Below are 20,137 nucleotides of genomic sequence, written 5' to 3'. Positions count from 1 at the left end.
CATCGCGGAGCTGCGGAACAAGCCCGGGAACATCGGTCCCCAGACCGCTCATGAGGTGGAAAAATTAAATGTGTGCCAGGTTGCAGTTTCGTGCAGCTGAGCGCCACCCGAGCTGACACAGCGGTAGGACAGAGGAGCAGAGTGGCGCCTGGGGAGGGCGGCGGCGGCGCTGGCGAGGACCTCATGACCCCTGAGAGCAGTGCGCGCCTCTCCTGGCGCGCAGGAGACCCGCGACAGCAACTAGCGAGTACCCAAACCACGAGGGCCGGAGACACGGACTCCTCACGCGTCACAGAACGAAAAGGTCTGGAGGTGCAGCGGGCAGGGGCGCCAGACCTTCGGCCGGGCTCGTGGCTGAAGCACCCAGGAGGCTTCTGACGAGCAGTGTCGGGGGATGTGCCGCGTGGTGACAGGAGGTGGGCCACGGGACCTCCGCGAGCCCCAGGCGTGGTGGCCCTGACCACAGAAACGAGCGCATGAGGCCGATCAGAACAAACTGCTTTGGGATCTGTGTAGACGGGGTGTCGGTGGAGACAGGGAAATCCCACAGGGCTGTGGTGATGAGAGCCAAGGACAGGGCCACGAGGACTGGGGCCGCCTTGGAGAAGGAGAACAGGAGGAAAAACCACAGCTCCCCGTGTAGATACTTGACACAGTATTTTCTCACACATGCCCTCGCGCCCTCTGAGTGACCCGGGACACAGGACAGAGTTCACTGTCAGGACCGACCCTGGAGGGGGGCAGGAGATGACCGAGGTCTCTCTGCGGGGCAGGCTTGGCCCAGTCCTCACAAGCACATCCCCCGGCCCCCACCCCGGCCAAGGCCAGCACCAGGGGCTCCCCCGGGCAGATAAGCCAAGAGACTAAAAGCTCAGGCGCGCCCGGCCTAACTAGTGTCTCTCAGAGAACACGCCGGAGGATGCAGCAGAGGACCGCAGGCTGCAGACCCCACGGGGCCCGAGTCCAGCCGGCCTCCCAGGAGTTGCAAGCCTGAGCCCCGGTGTCCTGTCTGCAGACCCGCTGGGAGAACGTTCTTTCACCATGACCAGAGGAGCTCTTCTCAGGTTCTGGGGGGGCAAGTGGTGGCCTCCTGAAACCAGATGTGATTCTGGGCTCTGGCTAGAGTTTGGAACTTGGGGCCAGGGTCTCTGGATTCCAGGTGGATGTTCGTTCCCAGCCTGGAGCTGCCCCTCGGCCTGTGACCGACGAGGGACACCAGCTGAGGGGGAGCTGCGCTATGGCTTTCTAAAACCCACAAACACAGCCCTTGGGGCTGTTGCTCACTCAGATGTAACCCTAAGCTGCGGCCCATCCCTGCAATCTGCCAGAGGCCGTCCACTGTCACACAGCCTCAGTTGTTCCGTCTGCAGCTGCGGTCTGCCCTCTACCGAGCAGCCAAGGCCGCCCTTCCTCCGGGGCCCAGGCCCACAAGCTGTGTTTTCAAAGGGAGCCGCCACCCCACCCACCACTCTCCCTGCAATACACCCTGTCCCTTCTTCTCTTCTTCGGCCCTGGCACTAAAAGTAGCACCAGGCACTAGGTTTAACATTTACGTGGCTGAGAAACCTTGGTCTTTGCTGTTGCCAACCCCAGCACGGTGCCAGGGCCAGACACCCTCTCCCTGGGGAACAGCTTGGCCCCACGTGAGAAGCTGGTGCTGCCCTCCAACAGGACACGGGTCCTGCAGCCAGAACGAGAGGGGTGCTGCTCTGTGGTGCTTGGACAGAAAATGAAGTTTCCAGCAAAAGAAACTCTCACGAAACAAACGCCTGGGCTACTCATCCTGGCCTGCACACACACTCAGGCAAGCCTGCTAAGCAAGCATCCCACCCTCTTGCCCCTCTGGGAGCTAAAGTTGGGCAGGTAGCACCACTCCATCCATTTCACACTGGGCAGGCAGACTTCCTAGGCAGAGGGAGTGAGCAATTTACCCCAAATGGCCCAGAGCTCCAGAGAGGCCTGGTCTGGAGTCTGAGCAACCAAGCCACCCGGGGCCCTAACCCTCCTACCACGTCACCCCGGGAGGCGGCACTCCCTGATGCCAGCAGCAGACTGAATGCTCTGAGGCGGGTCATCCGTGTGCTCTACCCACGCAACTGTGGTGCACCCTGGGCGCCTCTCTCTGTGCCGGAGCCCAAGCTGAGTCACAGCTCCCGGCCTCGGGCTCACCACGTCCATCATAACAGTGCCAGCTTCCAATTCTCCAAGGGCTCACGACACACCAGGCTGTGTGTATGCTGACACATCTCACCCTCAAGACTAAGGCGCTGTCCGCTTCAGTTCAGTTCAGTCGCTCAGTCATGTCCGACTCTTTGCGACCCCATGGACTGCAGCACGCCAGGCCTCCCTGTCCATCACCAACTCCCGGAGTTTACTCAAACTCATGTCCATTGAATTGGTGATGCCATTCAACCATCTCATCCTCTGTCGTCCCCTTCTCCTGCCTTCAATCTTTCCCAGAGTCACAGTCTTTTCCAGTGTGTCAGTTCTTTGCATCAGGTGGCCAGAGTATTGGAGCTTCAGCATCGGTCCTTCCAATGAATATTCAGGACTGATTTCCTTTAGGATTGAGTGGCTGGATCTCCCTGCAGTCCAAGGGACTCTCAAGAGTCTTTCCAACACCACAGTTCAAAAGCATCAATTCTTCAGCACTCAGCTTTCTTTCTAGTCTAACTCTCTCATCCATACATGACTACTGGAAAAACCATAGCTTTGACTTGACAGACCTTTGTTGGCAGAGTAATGTTTCTGTTTTTTAATATGCTGTACAGGTTGGTCATAGCTTTTCTTCCAAGGAGCAAGTGTCTTTTAATTTCATGGCTGCAGTCACCATCTGCAGTGATTTTGGAGCCCCCAAAATAAAGTCTCTCACTGTTTCTATTGTTTCCCCATCTATTTGCCATGAAGTGATGGGACTAGATGCCATGATCTTAGTTTTCTGAATGTTGAGCTTTAAGCCAACTTTTTCACTCTCCTCTTTCACTTTCATCAAGAAGCTCATTAGTTCTTCTTCACTTTCTGCCATAACGGTGGTGTCATCTGCGTATATGAGGTTATTGATATTTCTCCTGGCAATCTTGATTCCAGCTTGTGCTTCATCCAGCCCAGCATTTCTCATGATGTATTCTGCATATAAGTTAAATAAGCAGGGTGACAATATACAGCCTTGATGTACTCCTTTCCCAATTTGGAACCAGTCTGTTGTTCCATGTCTGGTTCTAACTATTGTTTCTTGACCTGCATACAGATTTCTCAGAAGGCAGGTAAAATGGTCTGGTATTCCCATCTCTTGAAGAATTTTCCAGTTTTTTTTGTGATCCACACTGTCAAAGGCTTTGGTGTAGTCAATAAAGCAGAAGTAGATGTTTTTCTGAAACTCTCTTGCTTTTTTCATGATCCAATGGATGTTAGCAACTTGATCTCTGCTTCCTGTGCCTTTTCTAAATCCAGCATGAAGATCTGGAAGTTCACGGTTCACATACTGTTGAAGACTGGCTTGCAGAATTTTAAGCATTACTCTGCTAGCGTGTGAGATGAGTGCAATTTTGTGGTAGTTTGAACATTCTTTGGCATTGCCCTTCTTTGGGACCGGATTGAAAACTGACCTTTTCCAGTCCTGTGGCCACTGCTGAATTTTCCAAATTTGCTGGCATATTGAATGCAGCACTTTCACAGCATCAGGATATGAAATAGCTCAACTGGAATTCCATCACCTCCACTAGCTTTGTTCATAGTGATGCTTCGTAAAGCTCACTTGACTTCGCATTCCAGGATGTCTGGCTCTAGGTGAGTGATCACACCATGGTGGTTATCTGCGTCATGAAGATTTTTTTTGTATATATAGTTCTTCTGTGTATTCTTACCACCTCTTCTTAATATCTTCTGCTTCTGTTAGGTGCATACCATCTCTCTCCTTTATTGTGTCCATCTTTGCATGAAATGTTCCCTTGATATCTCTAATTTTCTTGAAGAGATCTCTAGTCTTTCCTATGCTATTGTTTTCCTCTATTTCTTTGCATTGATCATTGAGGAAGGCTTTCTTATCTCTCTGAGCTGTTCTTTGGAACTCTGCATTCAAATGGGAACATCTTTCCTTTTCTCCTTTGCCTTTTACTTCTCTTCTATTCACAGCTATTTGTAAGGCCTCCTCAGACAACCGTTTTGCCTTTTTGCATTTCTTTTTCTTGAGGATGGTCTTGATCCCTGCCTCCTGTACAATGTCATGAACCTCCGTCCATAGTACTTCAGGCACTCTGTCTATCAGATCTAATGCCTTGAATCTTTTGTCACTTCCACTGTAAAATCATAACGGATTTGATTTAGATCATACCAGCAGGTGCTGTTACTATCTCCATTTAACTGATAAGGAAACTGTGGCACAGAGAGGGAAAGTAATCGAGTCAAAGTCACACAGTAATTGGAAAAGCAGGATTTGAGACCAGGCAGGTTGGCGCAAGTCTTAATCACTATACTGTGTGCCGTGCATGTGGTACTGGGTTAACACTGGACCAGAAGCTGGTATATTCCTGCCCTGCTAGATCTGTGAGCCTCAGTTTGGAGGCATCACCCCTGAATCTTCTGTCTAGTTGCCAAGAACTGCTTTTTCAAGAACACCTGGTGAGAGCTCTTCTGGATACTCCTGCCAGAAAATGACCACCACAGACTCTGGTCACGCCCTCTCTAGCCTGAAGCCACTCACCACAGGTGCGGCATCACACCCTGAACACAGGGGCTGGCACTGGCCTCAGCCTGGAATACCATTCCTGCCCCTAGCTAAGGGCTACTTTCCTTCCAGAGCCCCCTCCTTCTTTGGGGAGCTCGCCTTCACTAGCCCCATGCTGGTCCTTTCTACTGCAACCCTGAGCCAGGCCCTCCAGATCTGCAGTCACCGCACTGAACTGCAACATCTGTCAGCTGGTTTGTGCTCACCACGTAATCAATCAGTTTCCCAGATAATGCCTTCCATCTATCTTGCAGAGTTAGGTCCCTGGCACTTGGCACAGTGCCTGGCACTTAATGGGTGCTCAGCATACACTCACTGAATGAATAAACAGGCAAAAGCACTGACCTCAGCCACACTGTGTCCAGCTGGGAGAGCCGCCACTGTATCTGTTCTCACCCATCGCTGCCGTTGAGAGGCAGTGCCCCGCAGCCTCGTGTGTCAGGCCTGGGGTCACACCCTGGGTCTGCTCCCCTCTCTCTGTGACTTGGGGGAGACACCAGCCCCTCAGTTTCTCAGCCCTAAAGCTGGGGTATGACCACTGAACCTGAGTGGCCATCATGCGGAGAAGACAACCACACAGCAAATGCTTAACAGTCAACAAACGGGCTGTGACTGCTGCCGCCTCAGGGGCTGGCACGGAGTGAGTGGTATTCCAGTGTGGACAAGTGTTGGCCTCTGGAGTTCCAGGGACCTACACCCCGAATTTCCCAATTCCCTGCCTTGCAATCAACCGTGAGGAGGGAGCGCTGACAGGGCCTGCCCTGCTCTGGGTCTGGGCTTCTTTCGGAGCCTTTGTCCCCTGCCCGGCCGTTGGGAAGACCCAGGTACTGCATTTTGTCCATCCCTCACTGCAGGGATGAGGAGCGGACCTCTGGATCAGCGGTGAGACAGCCCACGGGAATGGGGCCTGGCTGCTCTGCTCCTGAGCTTCCCTCTCAATCATTAACTGGTGCTGACCCAGTGCCCTGGTTTTCCGGGCCAGCAGCTCCACCGTGCTCTCTGCTCCCATTCGTCAGCCCAGGTCACCCCACTCCCCTCGGGGCACTGCGGCCTTGGAATCCCCGGAGGCCAAGCCCAAGCAATGAGGGGTTGATCCTGTTCAGAGAGCCTGTGGGAACCAGAGGAGGCCAGCCAGCCACCCCTCCCCAACCATTCTAGAATTTTTCCAATTCCATCAAGAGTTAGCCCATCAGTCCTGTGGAAGGGAGCTAAGTCATAATAAATGAGACCTCAGGGACCCAGAGGAGGTGCTTAGATAAGAGGTCAGAATGGGCAGGACAGCTCCCCAAGCAGGACCAAGGAGAGGTCTGGGGGCAGCCAGTTCTGGGCCCCCGAGCCCGGCGCACGGGTCAGGGCGCTGGGAAGCCCTGTCCATCACCACGGAGGACCGAGGTGATGCTGCCAGTCCTGGCTTCACAGACAACAGAACCACAAGGATGTCAAGACACGCGCACAGTGGGAAGGAGGTTCAGGAGGGAGGGGACACGTGTACTGACAGCTGATCCAGGCTGATGTTTGCAGAAACCAATACAACTCTATAAAGCAGTCATCCTTCAATTACAATTAATAAATTTAAAAAAATATGAAAAATAATCTCACACCAGGGCGCGGTGAGGGAGGGGGGAGAAACAAACAAACAGGTTGCATAATGCACAGAAACAAAACCGGAAAGACACAGCCAAATTGTTAACGGTGCTTTCCTCTGAGGGGTGCAGTTATGGGTGGTCTTTATTTCCCTAACTATATATTTTTTGTGTTTCTCAAAGTTTTTACAGTGAGCATGGGACACTTTCAACATGGGGGGGACAAAGAGGAGATATGCTTTGAACAAAGAAAACTGAATAATATGCTTTAAGGTTCTTAGAAGGTAAAAGAAGGGTGTGCTGAGAAGCGACGGAGACCACTCCTTGGGAGCCTGAGAGCTGAGGACCCTCCTTGCTCAGAGGAGCTGCAGAGGCGAGGGCGGGGGTGCCAGCAGGCAGAGGGCTGCAGTGAGGGCTTCCAGAACGTTCTCATTCAAGGACCGCGGGAGCTATGATGCTGCCAGCACCTCTCTCCTCTGCTGCCTGCCGCTTTCATTCACTCGGTTAAGCACCCACCACCATGTGCCCAATGCAAACGCCTGACTCTGAAGGATGACTAGGGCTCTGAAGGACCAACACTGCCACAAAGGCCTGGCGTGGGTACTTGGGGAGGGGGTCCCGAGGAGGACATGGCCTCTGATTGAGAGGCAGGCAGGTGAGGTGACAGGGCCAGGGGGTGACAGAGACCCCTCAGAGGGAGGAGGGTGGCAGAGACCCTCTGAGCCCGGCGTGCTGGGAGCTCGGGGCAGCTGATCTGGCTGAGGCTGGAGACTACCTGGGGCCTCAAGGAGCAGGTAGAGGGCTCGGCTGTCTATCTGAGGAGCAGCAGCACCTGGGAGGGCTCCGAGGGCGATGGGCAGAACCAGAACAGCGTTCAGACATGGATTCCTCTGCTGCCATGGAGGGCAGGCTGCAGGGTGCCGGCGTGCCCAGGAGGGGCGTCAGCGTGAGACAGGGGCCACCTCCCAGAGCCCAGGCTGGCTGGCTGTGAGGAGCCGCCCCCTGACCCACTCCTTGGAGGGTCCGGGCTGAGGAGCCGAGGGATGGAGCCCTTACGGAAAGCTGAGAACGTCTTTAGCGCCTCACCTGCGTCCTCATCCATGCCCCGCCCGGGGCTGAAGGTCAGGGCTGGACGGGACACTCCAAGCCCCACTGCTGCTCTGCCGGGCCCAGGCTCCAGCCTCCCAGCGCTGTTCTGGTCTCACTGCTCCCTGGCTGCCACACCCACCCGCCTGGGAGCACATGTGGCACTTGGCACTGCTGGGCGGGGGGCCAATGACCACAAACAGCCACTGCGTCCGGGGCCTGACAGCTCCACCGCAGCACCCCCGGACTCCTGACACCTCGTCTCCACCAGCAAGACCAACCAGCCTGTGCATCCGCGGCCCTGCTGCGGGTGTACGTGGTCACAGGGCGTGGACGGGACACTGCTGCTCATAACCTTTTCTTTTTAAACAATAACTAAGATCTGGACATCGGCCAGCCCTTTAAAGCTCACAAGGCACCTCCACGTACACGATCTCATCGCAGCGGAGGGCACAGCGCTGAGCGCCTACACTGGGCTGGCTCATCCTAATGCTCAGTGAGCCTCAGGGGAGCTCTAACTCCTGCTGCCGCAAACCAACCAGGTGGGGGACAGGGGACGGGGGCAAGGAGAGGGGCAGTGCGCGGGGGGCACAGCCAGGCCGCGGGAGAGGGAAGGGAAGTCGGATCGGCCCAGGAGACGCGAGACTCCGGCTGGAGCGGAGCAAGGCAGAAATGGGGGTTGGCAGGACGGAGTGGCTTCTGAACCTCCCCGAGGGGAGAGGAGACGCAGAAGAGCCCTACAGCTAAGTTCTGTCCAGGAGAAACCGTGACTCCGCCTGTCAGCTTCACCTAAGAGTAATCATGTCCTTTGACCTGGTAATTCCTCTCAAAGGAAACTGTACCAACTGTACTAACTGTTCAAGGCAATGTTATTCATAATAACAAAATCAACTTTTATAATAATGAGAAGTAACAGAAATGACTCAGTGCCCAATAATAAAGGAATGGATAATTAAATTAGGGCACTCCCAGAAAATGGAGTATTATCCAACCATTATATTCACACTTCCATAGACTCTTTACAAGTTTGCTAAGTGGAAAGTAGCAGAATACAAAACTACAGAGACAGCATGATTCCCATAAAAATGACGAGTGAAAGAATGGAAGGAAGTTTCCTTACATAAACAGGGTGGCAGGTGATTTATTAGTTTTATGGTGCTCTACTTTTAAAACTTCCCATACTGAACACGTATTACCTTCATCTTGACTCAGCAGAGCTCGGGGGACACTGCTGGACCCTTCCCCCTTTATGTCTGTTCTCAACCTGGCTCCCAGGCTCTCCTCCGACCTCAGTGGCTGCTCCATGTTGACCTCTCTGCTGCTCCCAGTCAGGCCCAGTCTCAAAAGGGCTCCTTTCCTCTCCCCTCAGTCCCCGCCTGCATGGTCTCCTGTGAGCTCATGACCTTCCATGCACTCCGGCCTCCCCTATTACTCCTCCACTCCCAGCTTCTCTGAGATCTCCATACTGGATGCCCAAGGGTATCACGACCCTAACGCACCCAAAACTAAGCTCTTGGTACTTCCCCCAAAGTCTTTCTCATCTCAGCTCAGTAAGTGGCAACTCCAGCTTTCTAGATGGTCAGGCCAAAATGTCAGAGTCAGCAAATGTTGTCTCTGCCTGTGATCAACACCTCGAATCTAATCACGTCTCACCACCTCCACTGCTAGGATCCCAGTCCAAGGCAATACCATCTCTTGCCTGGATTATTGTGACGGCCTCCTAACTGGCTTCTCTGCTTCTGGCTTCAACCCATGATTCCCCACAGTGAATCATGGCAGTCACAGCAATCCCCTTAAATCGGATTCTGCCCCTCCTGTGATCACATCCTCCCACCTTCACACTGGCCTGGAGAAGGCCTTCTGGAACTGGGGCCCCTGCCTGCGACCTCCTCCGCAGTATACTAGGCACCACGGCTTCCTTGCTGGTGCTGAACGCAACAGGCATAGCTCGCCTCACGGAGCTTGCAGTTGTCCCCTCCAGCTGAATATGCCCTTGTCCCAAGGCTTGCTGCCTCACCTCCTCAGGGCTTTGCTCAAATGTGACAGTCAACCTGATCACCCTATTTAAAACCACTCCAGTCCAGCCTTGGGTACCTCCATTTCTCTTCCCTGCTTCAATTTTCTTGGTAGTTCTTACTACCATCTGGGATGTATGTGTATGCACACATGCGTATACACAAATATTTATGCATATACCCACACATACATATATACATGAATGTACCTACAGGGCTTCCCAGGTGGTTCACTGGTAAAGAATCTGCCTGCCAACGCAGGAGATGCAGGAGATACAGGTTTTGTCCGGGGTCAGGAAGATCCCCTGGAGAAGGAAATGGCAACACACTCCAGGATTCTTGCCTGGAGAATCTCATGGACAGAGAAGCCTGGTGGGCTGCAGTCCATGGGGTCGCAGGGACTCGGACAGGACTTGTCAGCTGAGCACGCACAATGTACCTCTACGCAAGTGTGTGTGCTTCTTACTCATCTGTTTACTGGCTGTCTCTCTCTCCCCAGAAGAATATAAGCTCCACAAGCCAGAGACTTTTGTCTGTTAAAATCAGGCGGATCCTCAAGTCTTGGAGAGGCGTGACTGGCACACAGTAACAGCTAACTTTCTACTGGGGGAAGCACACTGCCCACCCTGGCCAGGCACCATAGCAAGCTTCTGCGTGAACTACTTTACGACAGGAGGTCCTGGTAAGGAACACAGAACTAACAAGATACCACCAACCAGAAGAGCTCGGGAAAGGTCAAAAGGAGACACCACACGTCTGACCACCTCCCAGAATCCTCGCTAGTGCCCATCTTGGCTGAGCGATGCGGGCACCGGCAGGAAGGACCCTGAGTCTTAATGATGGGCCAGAGACAACCGGAAGCTGACCCCATCCCCATAAAACCCGAGACTGCCAGCCGGCGGCTCGGCAGTCCTCCTGGGCCCCCTCACCCCACTGCTCCCCTCCCCAATGAAGTCTCTGGCTCTGTCAGCTCCTGTGTCTCCTCGGACAATTCACTTCCGAGTGTTAGACAAGGGCCCACTCTTGGACCCTGGGGTCCCCCTTCCTGCAACACTTTTACAACAGAAGAAAGGCCAACTTGGCCTGAAGCAGCCCGATGGATATCATTCTTTTGGTTTCAGTTTCCCAAGGGCACTGGAACCTGCTCTCCAGGTCATTCCAAAAGAACAGCTTATCAGGGTCACGATCAATTGGTAGAAATGGACGGAGGGGAAAACACGGAGTCTAGAAGCAGCTGGTGAGGGCCTCGCTGTAGGCTCCCCAGCTCTTTTTACTAAGCTGCCAGGGGACCTTGGGGGAGGTGGCTCCTTCTCCTCGGCTCCATTGTGCCCACGGAGAAGGAGTGATGGGCCTGTCAACCCCTTTAATTCTAAAATCCTTGCACAGAGCAGGCCCTGAGAACAGAACCCAATGGAATGGCCTGGGCCTCATTCACAGACCTCAGGTCTTCGCAGGGTGGGGGCAGGGAGGTAGTGACAAACCCTCAGTAGCCTTTTAAGTGTTTCCACTCCAGCCCAGGAGGAAGATAAGACAGTAAGGCCAGACCCGTACCTGCACCCACCCTGGGGAAGGCTGCACACAAATAGGGAAGGGGAGGAGGGGGCTGAGTCCTCAGCGGGAGGAAATGGCCTCTGGTCGGAGGTCTCGGGGAAGGGTCAAGGCCAAGGAGAGCTGGGTCATCCAGAAATGATCTTAAACGTAAACTATGCTCATTAGAGGAAGGGTTCAGAGAGGAAAATAAAGTCCAGGAGTGGGCAGATGACCCATTTACAGGGACTGAGGGACAGGATGTTCGGGGGGTTGGGGAATGCAGGTCACGGGGTGGGGAGGAGAGAGACACAGCAGCGCAGGGGACAGAAGAGGCGGGGGAGACCAGCAGCTGGTCTGCCTGCAGGCTGGGCGCGCTCAGCCACGCCAGGGTCCTGCTTCTCACTTCCATTCCTGGAAGCCCCTAACGCTACAGTCTCCGCCACCCTGGTGAGTAGAGCCAATGTTCAACTGCCTTCCATTCCTGGTGCTGTTCTGTCTGACATCTGGTCACCAAGTCTCTGCCTGCACTGTCCTCATCCCCAGAGCCATCTTTTCCAGACAAAGCCTCTCACCACTTAGTCCTTAGATGGCTTCCCGGCCCCTCCTCCTCTCTGGGTTATCACGCTCCAGCTCCTGAAACCCCCAATAATCAAGGGGATGAAGCCAAGTGTGGAAGGGCAACACCTTAGGTCTCAGGAGTACATTCTCCTTCTCTCTTTGCGCCTAAGTCAATGAGGGGCCAAGTGAGACGCTCTTTCCTCTAGGCGTCTATTAACCTTTAGATGAGGCAATTCAATAAATGACAGCAACTGCCCAGGTGCTACTGAGATCCAGACCCCAGCACGACTTCTATCTGGAGGTTAGATGGTAGAGGAATACGGTGGAGGGAGAGGCGCTGGACATGTGACAGATACACTCCCAGCTCTGTACTATGCTGTGTGCCTCTGGGCAACCTTCGAATCTCTGTGGCTCAGCTGTGTGTGTGTGGCTTAGTCGCTCAGTTGTGTCCAGCTCTTTTGATACTCTATAGACTGTAGCCTCCCAGGCTCCTCTGTCCATGGAATTTTCTGGGCAAGAACACTGGAATGGAGTGGGTTGTCATTCCATACTCCAGGGGATCTTCTTGATCCAGGGATCGAACCTGTGTCTCCTGCACTGGCAGACGGATTCTTTACCACTGAGCTACCAGGGAAGCCCCCTGGCTCAGTTATCCCATCTGTAAGACGGAACTGAAAAAAGAGGGAAGGGAGCAGGGAACAACCTTTGAAAGAATGACGTACCAACATAACCTGACTACAACTAAGTGGGTCCAAGGTGGCAGACAAGTCAACTTCAACAAGAGCTGATCCTCAATATAAATCACACACTGAGAGGCACCATGGCAGTTCCATCAAAGACCAAAAAGTGGGCGGTGGCCCAAATCCTGGAAATCTCCACCCCTTCCCCTAAAGAGTGCAATAAACCTCCCACTTATTAGCTTACGAAATCACTCAGCCCATAAAAGCTAACCACGCCACATTTTGAGGCCACACTCACCCTCCGTGACAGCCCACACTCTTGTCTGTGGAATGTGTTTCTCTTAGGCCCATTCTTGCCTTCTGAGATGGCCCACATTCTGTGGAGTGTGTTTCTCTCTAAATAAATCCACTTCTTACATTTCACTTTGTCTCTCACTGAATTCTTTCTGCGATGAGACATCAAGAACCTGAGCTTCATTAAGTCTTGAGACCAGGTGTGTGATCTCAGTTGGAAGACGGGCTTCTGGCCAGGTTCGAATCCCGGCCACATGGCTTCAAGTCCAAAGCAGCATTTTGGCTGTGTTTGAGTCCCGGTCACATGGGTTAGAGTCCCAAACGGGGTTTTGGCTGGATTTGAGTCCCAGCACATGGGTTCATTCTGAGATAAATGCTTTCAAGTTAACTGAGATATTAAATATGAAAAGCATTTATATTATACAATTTATATGCCAAAATTTTAATGATCGTTATTCCTTTGGGATAATTTTTTATTTTAAATATCTACTTTTATTTATTTATTTGGTAGCTCTGGGTCTTAGCAGGGAACATTTCATGCATAGATGGGCACACTAAAGGACAGAAACATATGGACCTAACAGAAGCAGAAGATATTAAGAAGAGGTGGCAAGAATACACAGAAGAATATCCTGGAGTATGAAGACAAGTGTGCCTTAGGAAGCATTACTACGAACAAAGCTAGTGCAGGTGATGGAATTTCAAATTCTAAAAAAACACGATGCTGTTAAAGTGCCGCACTTAATACGTCAGCATATTTGGAAAACTCAGCAGTGGCCACAAGACTGGAAAAGGTCAGTTTTCATTCCAATCCCAAAGAAGGGCAATAGCAAAGAATGTTCAAACTACACACAACTGCACTTATTTCACATGCTAGCAAAATCCTTCAAGCGAGGCTTCAACAGTACATGAACTGAGAACTTCCAGATGTTCAAGCTGGGTTTAGAAAAGGTGGAAGAACCAGAGATCAAATTGCCAACATCTGTTGGACCATAGAAAAAGCAAGGAAATTGAGAAAAACATCTACTTCTGCTTCATTGACTACTCTAAAGTCTCTGACTGTGTGAATCACAGCAAACTGTGGAAAATTCTTAAAGAGATGGGACTACCAGACCATCTTACCTGTCTCCTGAGAAACCTGTATGCAGGTCAGGAAGCAACAGTTAGAACCTGACATAGAACAATGGATTGGTTCAAAATTGGGAAAGGAGTACCTGAGAGTATATCATGTGAAATGCTGGGCTGGATAAAGCTTAAACTGGAATCAAGAGAAGTATCAATAACCTTAGATATGCAGATGACATCATCCTAATGGCAGAAAGTGAAGAAGAACTAAAGAGCCTCTTGATGAAGGTAAAAGAGGAGAGTGAAAAGCCTGGCTTAAAACTAAACATTTAAAGAACTAAGATCATGGCATCCGGTCCCAGCACGTTATGGCAAGTAGATGGGGAAACAATGGAAACTGACAGATTTTATTTTCTTGGGCTCCAAAATCACTGCAGACGGTGACTGCAGTCATGAAATTAAAAGATGCTTGCTCTTTGGAAGAAAATCTATGACAAACCTAGACAGTGTATTAAAAAGTAAAGACAACACTTTGCCAACAAGGGTCCATCTAGTCCAAGCTATGACTTTTCCAGTGGTCATGTATGGATGTGAGAGTTGGACCACAAAGAAGGCTGAGCACAAAAGAAGTGATGCTTTTGAACTGTGGTGTTCGAGAAGACTCTTGAGAGTCCCTGGACTGCAAGGAGATCAAACCAGTCCATCCTAAAGGAAATCAACCCTGAATATTCATTTGAAGGACTGATACTGAAGCTGAAGCTCCCATACTCTGGCCACCTGATGCGAAGAGCCTACTCATTGGAAAAGACACTGATCCTGGGAAAGATTGAGGACAGGAGGAGAACGGGATGACAGAGGATGAGATGGTTGGACGGCATCACCATTTCAATGGACGCGGGTTTGAGCAAGCTCCGGCAGATGGTGAAGGACAGGGAAGCCTGGCATGCTGAGGTCCACAGGGTCACAGAGAGTCAGACTGAGTGACTGAATTGACAACAACTGGGTCTTAGCTGTGGCATGTGGGATCTAGTTGCCTGACCAGGGATCGAACCCAGGCCCCCTGCATTGAGAGCGTGGAGTCTCAGCCACTGGACCACCACGCAAGTCCTGGGGTAATTTTTATTTACTCTCTTACTGCTTATCTGATTTTCCTAAATTTTCTTTGTTAAAATTTTTTGGCCATGCCTCGTGGCAGGTGGAATCTTAGTTCCCCAACCAGGAATTGAACTCTGAGCCCCCTGCATTAGAAGCTCAGAGTCTTAACCACTGGACCACCAAGATGCTAAATTTTCTATGATGAATATGTGCTGTGTTTAGTAAGCAAAATTTAAAAAAAAAACAACTTTTAAAAGCATGATATAAATGTGAGACTTCACAGGAAAGCTGAGGAAGTCCACCTCAAGATGCAACACTGTGGCACAGGCAGCTCATGGACTTCTCTGCCAACCCTGCAGGCGGCAGAGACGTGGCACCTCAGCAGGACGGCGGACACACATGGCTGGGAGGAGACAGCGAGTGGTCGACCTGCTCATCTGCCCCACGCCCATTTTATCTGCCTGCATCGCGGAGTTGACACACGATCGCCCCACACCATGAACGACTGTGAAGGGAACACAGTCTGGAAGGAGAGGGAGCCAAGTGTGACGCTGGGGAGATGAACTGCTTTCACATGGTTGTAGCTGTAACTTTTGTAAGGAGTCTGAGCAGAAGAGCCAGGACTCTCCTTGAGAAATGTCTTGCTTTCTCCCTCACACAAGCTGTGGGTCTCAGTCGGGAGAAATCAGCTCAGGGGACTAAGGACGAGCACTGACAGGAGGAAGTGAAGTGAAGCTGGCCTGGTGGGAGCTCTTAAAGGCGTTTTCAGTTCTTGCTTTCTGTTCTCTCTTTCCTTTTCAGGTGCACACCTGTCTGCTTGCTTTCTAAGGTCCCAGATAAGCACTTAGTTCACAAATATTTGGCAAGCATGCAGTCTCCCAAAGGTAGAACCAGAGGTGAGGAAGGGAAAGGACAACAAACAAGAGCATTCAAGTCTCAGGGAGCCCAGAACAGACTTGTTTAAACCTCGAAGCACCTCAGAGAGTCAGAAGATTGGCCTGTGCCCTCTCCTTCCAATTCTCAGAACATTCTGACGGCAGCTTCTGCATTTTACACCTGCATTGACAGCCTAAAGAGTTCTCAGGGAGAAAACTGGTCAAAACCCTGCCATCTCACGCCTCAGGACTTCGGAGCCAGGAGGAAGGGTGTGCAGAAACTCCAGGGAGACCCAGAAATGCCAAGACTGAGTGACTTAGAGATGACTCTTGGGGATTTGCTCAGGGAGTGGAAGGCCTCCTGTTCAGTCATGTCAGGCTCCCGGTAAGGCTCCCAGCCTTGTCTGGCAGGAGGACAGAAGGTGCTCCTCAGAAGAGTCAGGCAGAGCACTGCCCAGGTGCCAGCAGAGGGGATGGGGGGTCTGCTCACACCGTTTCCCTCCAGGCTTCTCTCTCCAAGGCTCCCTGGCCTCTGCCTGCCTGGCTGCCCGAGCCCTGTGTCCCTCCAGGGGCAGGGTCCTAGGAGGCCACGAACCAGGGGCAGAAGACCGTCCCAGAACTCCCCGCAGGACCCGCCCAGTGTGCCCTCCGCGGGGCTGCCCGGGTCCCGGTCCCGAACTCGGCCCCCTCCCGGAGGCCCGGGGAATGGATAATGAAGGAGAGGCAGCTACAGCTCGGGAAGGCTAGTTCTCCTGGATTCGCAGCTCGGCAGCAACAGGAAAACATGGCCTTGACAAACCATATCCGGATTGATCTGGAGCCACTGTTTGCTTCTGAACAACTGCTCCAGGGAAGGACATCACAGGAGCCTAAGAAGAGACGCTACTCCCTGAGCACGGTGCCGCTTGCCTGGGGAGAGCTGCTAACCGGGAAGGGCACAGGCTGCGGTGGCCAGGGGCTGCCCCGGGGACCCCAGAACCCGCCCGGCCCTCCTCCCCGCTGCAGGCTCCAGAACCTCCGCCCCAACTGTGGGGTGACCAGAGCAGGTAGGCAGTGTCTCCCCATCCAGGGCGACTTGCCTGGCAAGGCTCTGCTTGCCTTTCCCTCATCAACACTTCCTGTTGGCCTCCTCCCTGCCCTGGGTCTCCAGGCAGGGCCTTCCCCCGTCCCTGGGGACCACCCTGAGGGGTCACAGGCCAATCTGGGGGACCGTGGGCACAGACTGAACCTGGGCCCAGCCAGCGATGTGAGGCCCGCACCCCTGTCTGGGCAGGAGGGGCTGGTGCGGCGTTGGCAGCTCATCTGTCAAACCCGCAAGAGTCTTTATTCCAAGGGTGCTCAAGAAGCGGCCGGCAGCCCCCTGACCGGCCTGCCCGAGGTGCCCGGAGCTACCTGCCAGGTGCGAAGGGCACCTGGGCAGGACAGGTGCCCCCTCCGCCCGCTCTCCCCATATTCTCCAGGCACTGGGGCTCTAGCTTCTGGGCCCTGGCACCTGGCGCCACCTCAGCAATGACCAGCCACCTCAGAGGAGGCGGACTGGCATGAAGGCGAGGGCAGGGCTTCGGCCTGACCACAACCTGCCACGTACTGCTTGGGTGGCCTTGGGCAAATTGCTTCATTTCTCTGAGCAACAAGTTCCTTATATGCATGATTCAGTCACTCAGCCCAGAGAGATGACATGGCTTGTCTACAGGTCTACAGTCATGGGGAGACATGGTTAGAGAGCTGGGTCCCAAAGCCCGATTTCCTGACTCTCAGGGCTTTTCTGAATACACCAGGATTTTTTAAAAAAATATTTATTTATTTGGCTGCTGCCCCATGCCTTAGTTGCAGCATGCAGGATCTTTAGTTGTGGCACTGAACTCTTAGTTGCAACATGTGGGATCTAGTTCCCTGACCAGGGATCAAACCCGAGTCCCTTGAATTGGGAATGTGAAGTCTCAGCCACTGGACCACCTGGGGAGTGCCTGGGATGTTTTTCAATAGCAGGAGTAACTGACAGAGAAGTACCTCATTTCCAAAATGGTTGTCAGTTATTCCCAAAAGTCGGTGAAACGTTCCTTTCAAAGTTACCTGCCTTAAAAAATAAATCAATAAATAAAAAAGTAACCTTCACAGATACCAACTTTTCAGGTGACTGAAGTCAGCATCACCTTTACAGGGGCACCTGTCATCATCTCTGTGTCTTGCCTCCTCATGTGAAGTACCAGGAAGCACTCCTCACCTCTCTGGGGATTACCCTGACCTGATCACAAGGAAACAATCCAACAAACATGGAATGTGAACCACCACCCATGGCACAATGTTAAGCAAATGCAACACTGTTACAACTGGTGAACCTCAGTGAAAGAAATAAGAAGTTTACTGCCCTATCCTTTCAACTTTTCTGTAGCTTTGGTCTTTTTTTTTTTTTTTAAATAAAAAACAGAAAAAAGGCAGTTCTGCTTTCAGCTTATCACATGGCTCTAAGCCAGTGAAGACTCAGTTGTGTCATGTTTGAGTCTCTCCCCAGAGAGAGTCCAGAATATAAAAATCCAAGCTTCTTCGAAAGTTGCTGAAGGCTTATTAGCACAATAGAGATCTCAGAGTTTTCTAAGTTCATCTTCCACGAAGCTCTACAGTGTGAATCATCTTCGTCAGCCAAAACTGTTTACACGCTGCTTCCTGCCACTGGTTGGAAACGCGTATGTTCAGCCAGCAACTTTCAAGAAGCATCCTCTACAGATCAGGCACCCACCTTGGATCCGGCACCAGGCGGGGTCCCAGAGGCTCTGCGCTATACGAGACACAGCAGCTGCCCTGGGGGGCTTACCAGCCAGGAACCTACGAAGCCTGGCTTTCATCAAGTCCTGCCTTGTGACATCTCTTGATTAGTACTTTCCAAGAATTATTTATTTTGTAAGTTATTTTTTTTACTGTGCTGGGTCTTCATTGCTCCTCGAGGGCTTTTCGCGGGTTGTGGTAGGTGGGCTTCTCACTGCAGCGGCTTCTCTTGTTTCGTATCACAGGCTCCAGAGCGCGGGCTTCAGTAGTGAAGGCTTGAGGGCTTGGCTGCCTGGTAATATGCGGGATCTTCCCAGACTGGGGATGGAACTTATATCCCCTGCACAGGCAGGTGGATTCTCAACCACTGGACCACCAGGGAAGCCTTCAGTTAGTATTTCTGTGCAAGACTCTCTTCCCAACATTTCTTGGGAGATTTGTTTTTACTGAATCCCAAAGTCTGAGAGAGAATTAATTGAGGAACTGGGGAAAGGGTATTATAATCCTCATGAGAATTAAAGCTTAACAACCAATCTAGGGAGGTTACTGATTCCAAGGAATCCACTGCTTTAAGTCAAACCAAGAGCGAGAAAGTAACATGCAGAGTTCCAAGTTAAGGCCAATGTCTTTGGGAACCAGGACAGGAAAGCACAGGAAAGAGGTGGCAACAATCTAACCATGTCTTCCTTGAAGCCACCGCCAAGTTGTAAGTGTGTATTCATGGTCCCATCTGTTGCTAACAGTCATTCTTGCAAACAGGTATTGATATATTTATATACAGCTTCCCAGGTGGCTCAGCAAGTAAAGAAGCTGCCTGCAATGCAGGAGAGACAGGAGACTTGGATTCGATCCCTCGGTGGGGAAGATCTCCTGGAAGAGGGCATGGCAACCCACTCCAGTATTCTTGCCTGGGAAACCCCATGGGCAGAGGAGCCTGGCGGCCTACAGTCCATGGGGTCTCAGAGAGTCAGACACAACTGAAGTGACTGAGCACGCCTACACAGTATATACAAATCCACCCAGTGAATGCCTAAGAAATAAGCTTGGAGGGAAAATTATAAGCTGGCGATTGTGACATGTGATTCTGGTACTGCTGTTAAAGTTGTTAGGAGATCCACATATTAGATTATTAAAATAATGTGCACTGGCATTTTCTAGTATTTGACTATTGGCTACATGAGAAATACAAAGAAAATATGTGAATAGTGCAATTCAAACTACCAAACAATTGCACTCATCTCACATGCTAGCAAAGTGATGCTCAAAATTCTCCAAGCCAGGCTTCAACAGTACATGAAACATGAACTTCCAGATGTTTAAGCTGGATTTAGAAAAGGCAGAGGAGCCAGAGATCAAGTTGCCAACATTTGTTAGATCATAGAAAAAGCAAGAGAGTTCTAGAAGAACATCTACTCCTGCTTTATTGACTAAGCCAAAGTCTTTGACTGTGTGGATCACAATAAACTGTAGAAAATTCTTAAAAGAGGTGGGAATACCAGACCACCTGACCTGCCTCCTGAGAAATCTGTATGCAGATCAAGAAGCAACAGTTAGAAGTAGACATGGAACAACAAACTGGTTCCAAAGTGGGAAAGGAGTATGTCAAGGCTATATACTGTCACCTTGCTTATTTAACTTACATGCAGAGTACATCATGAGAAATGCTGGGCTGGATTAAGCACAAGCTAGAATCAAGATTGCCGGGAGAATTATCAACAGTCTCAGATATGCAGATGACACCACACTCATGGCAGAAAGCGAAGAACTAAAGAGCCTCTTGATGAAAGTGAAAGAAGAGAGTGAAAAAGTTGACTTAAAGCTCAACATTCAGAAAACTAAGATCATGGCATCCGGTCCCATCACTTTATGG

General features: G+C 51.6%; 1 protein-coding gene across 3 annotated transcripts in view; it reads right to left on the bottom strand.

Annotated features, from left to right (window-relative positions):
- Positions 1-20,137, bottom strand: part of PPARD (peroxisome proliferator activated receptor delta) — an 85,565-nt gene that overhangs the window by 20,172 nt on the left and 45,256 nt on the right. The window lies entirely within an intron of this gene.

Source organism: Muntiacus reevesi, chromosome 20 (assembly GCF_963930625.1).
Source record: "Muntiacus reevesi chromosome 20, mMunRee1.1, whole genome shotgun sequence".
NCBI lineage: Eukaryota > Metazoa > Chordata > Mammalia > Artiodactyla > Cervidae > Muntiacus > Muntiacus reevesi.
This window is presented reverse-complemented; position numbering and strand designations above follow the sequence as displayed.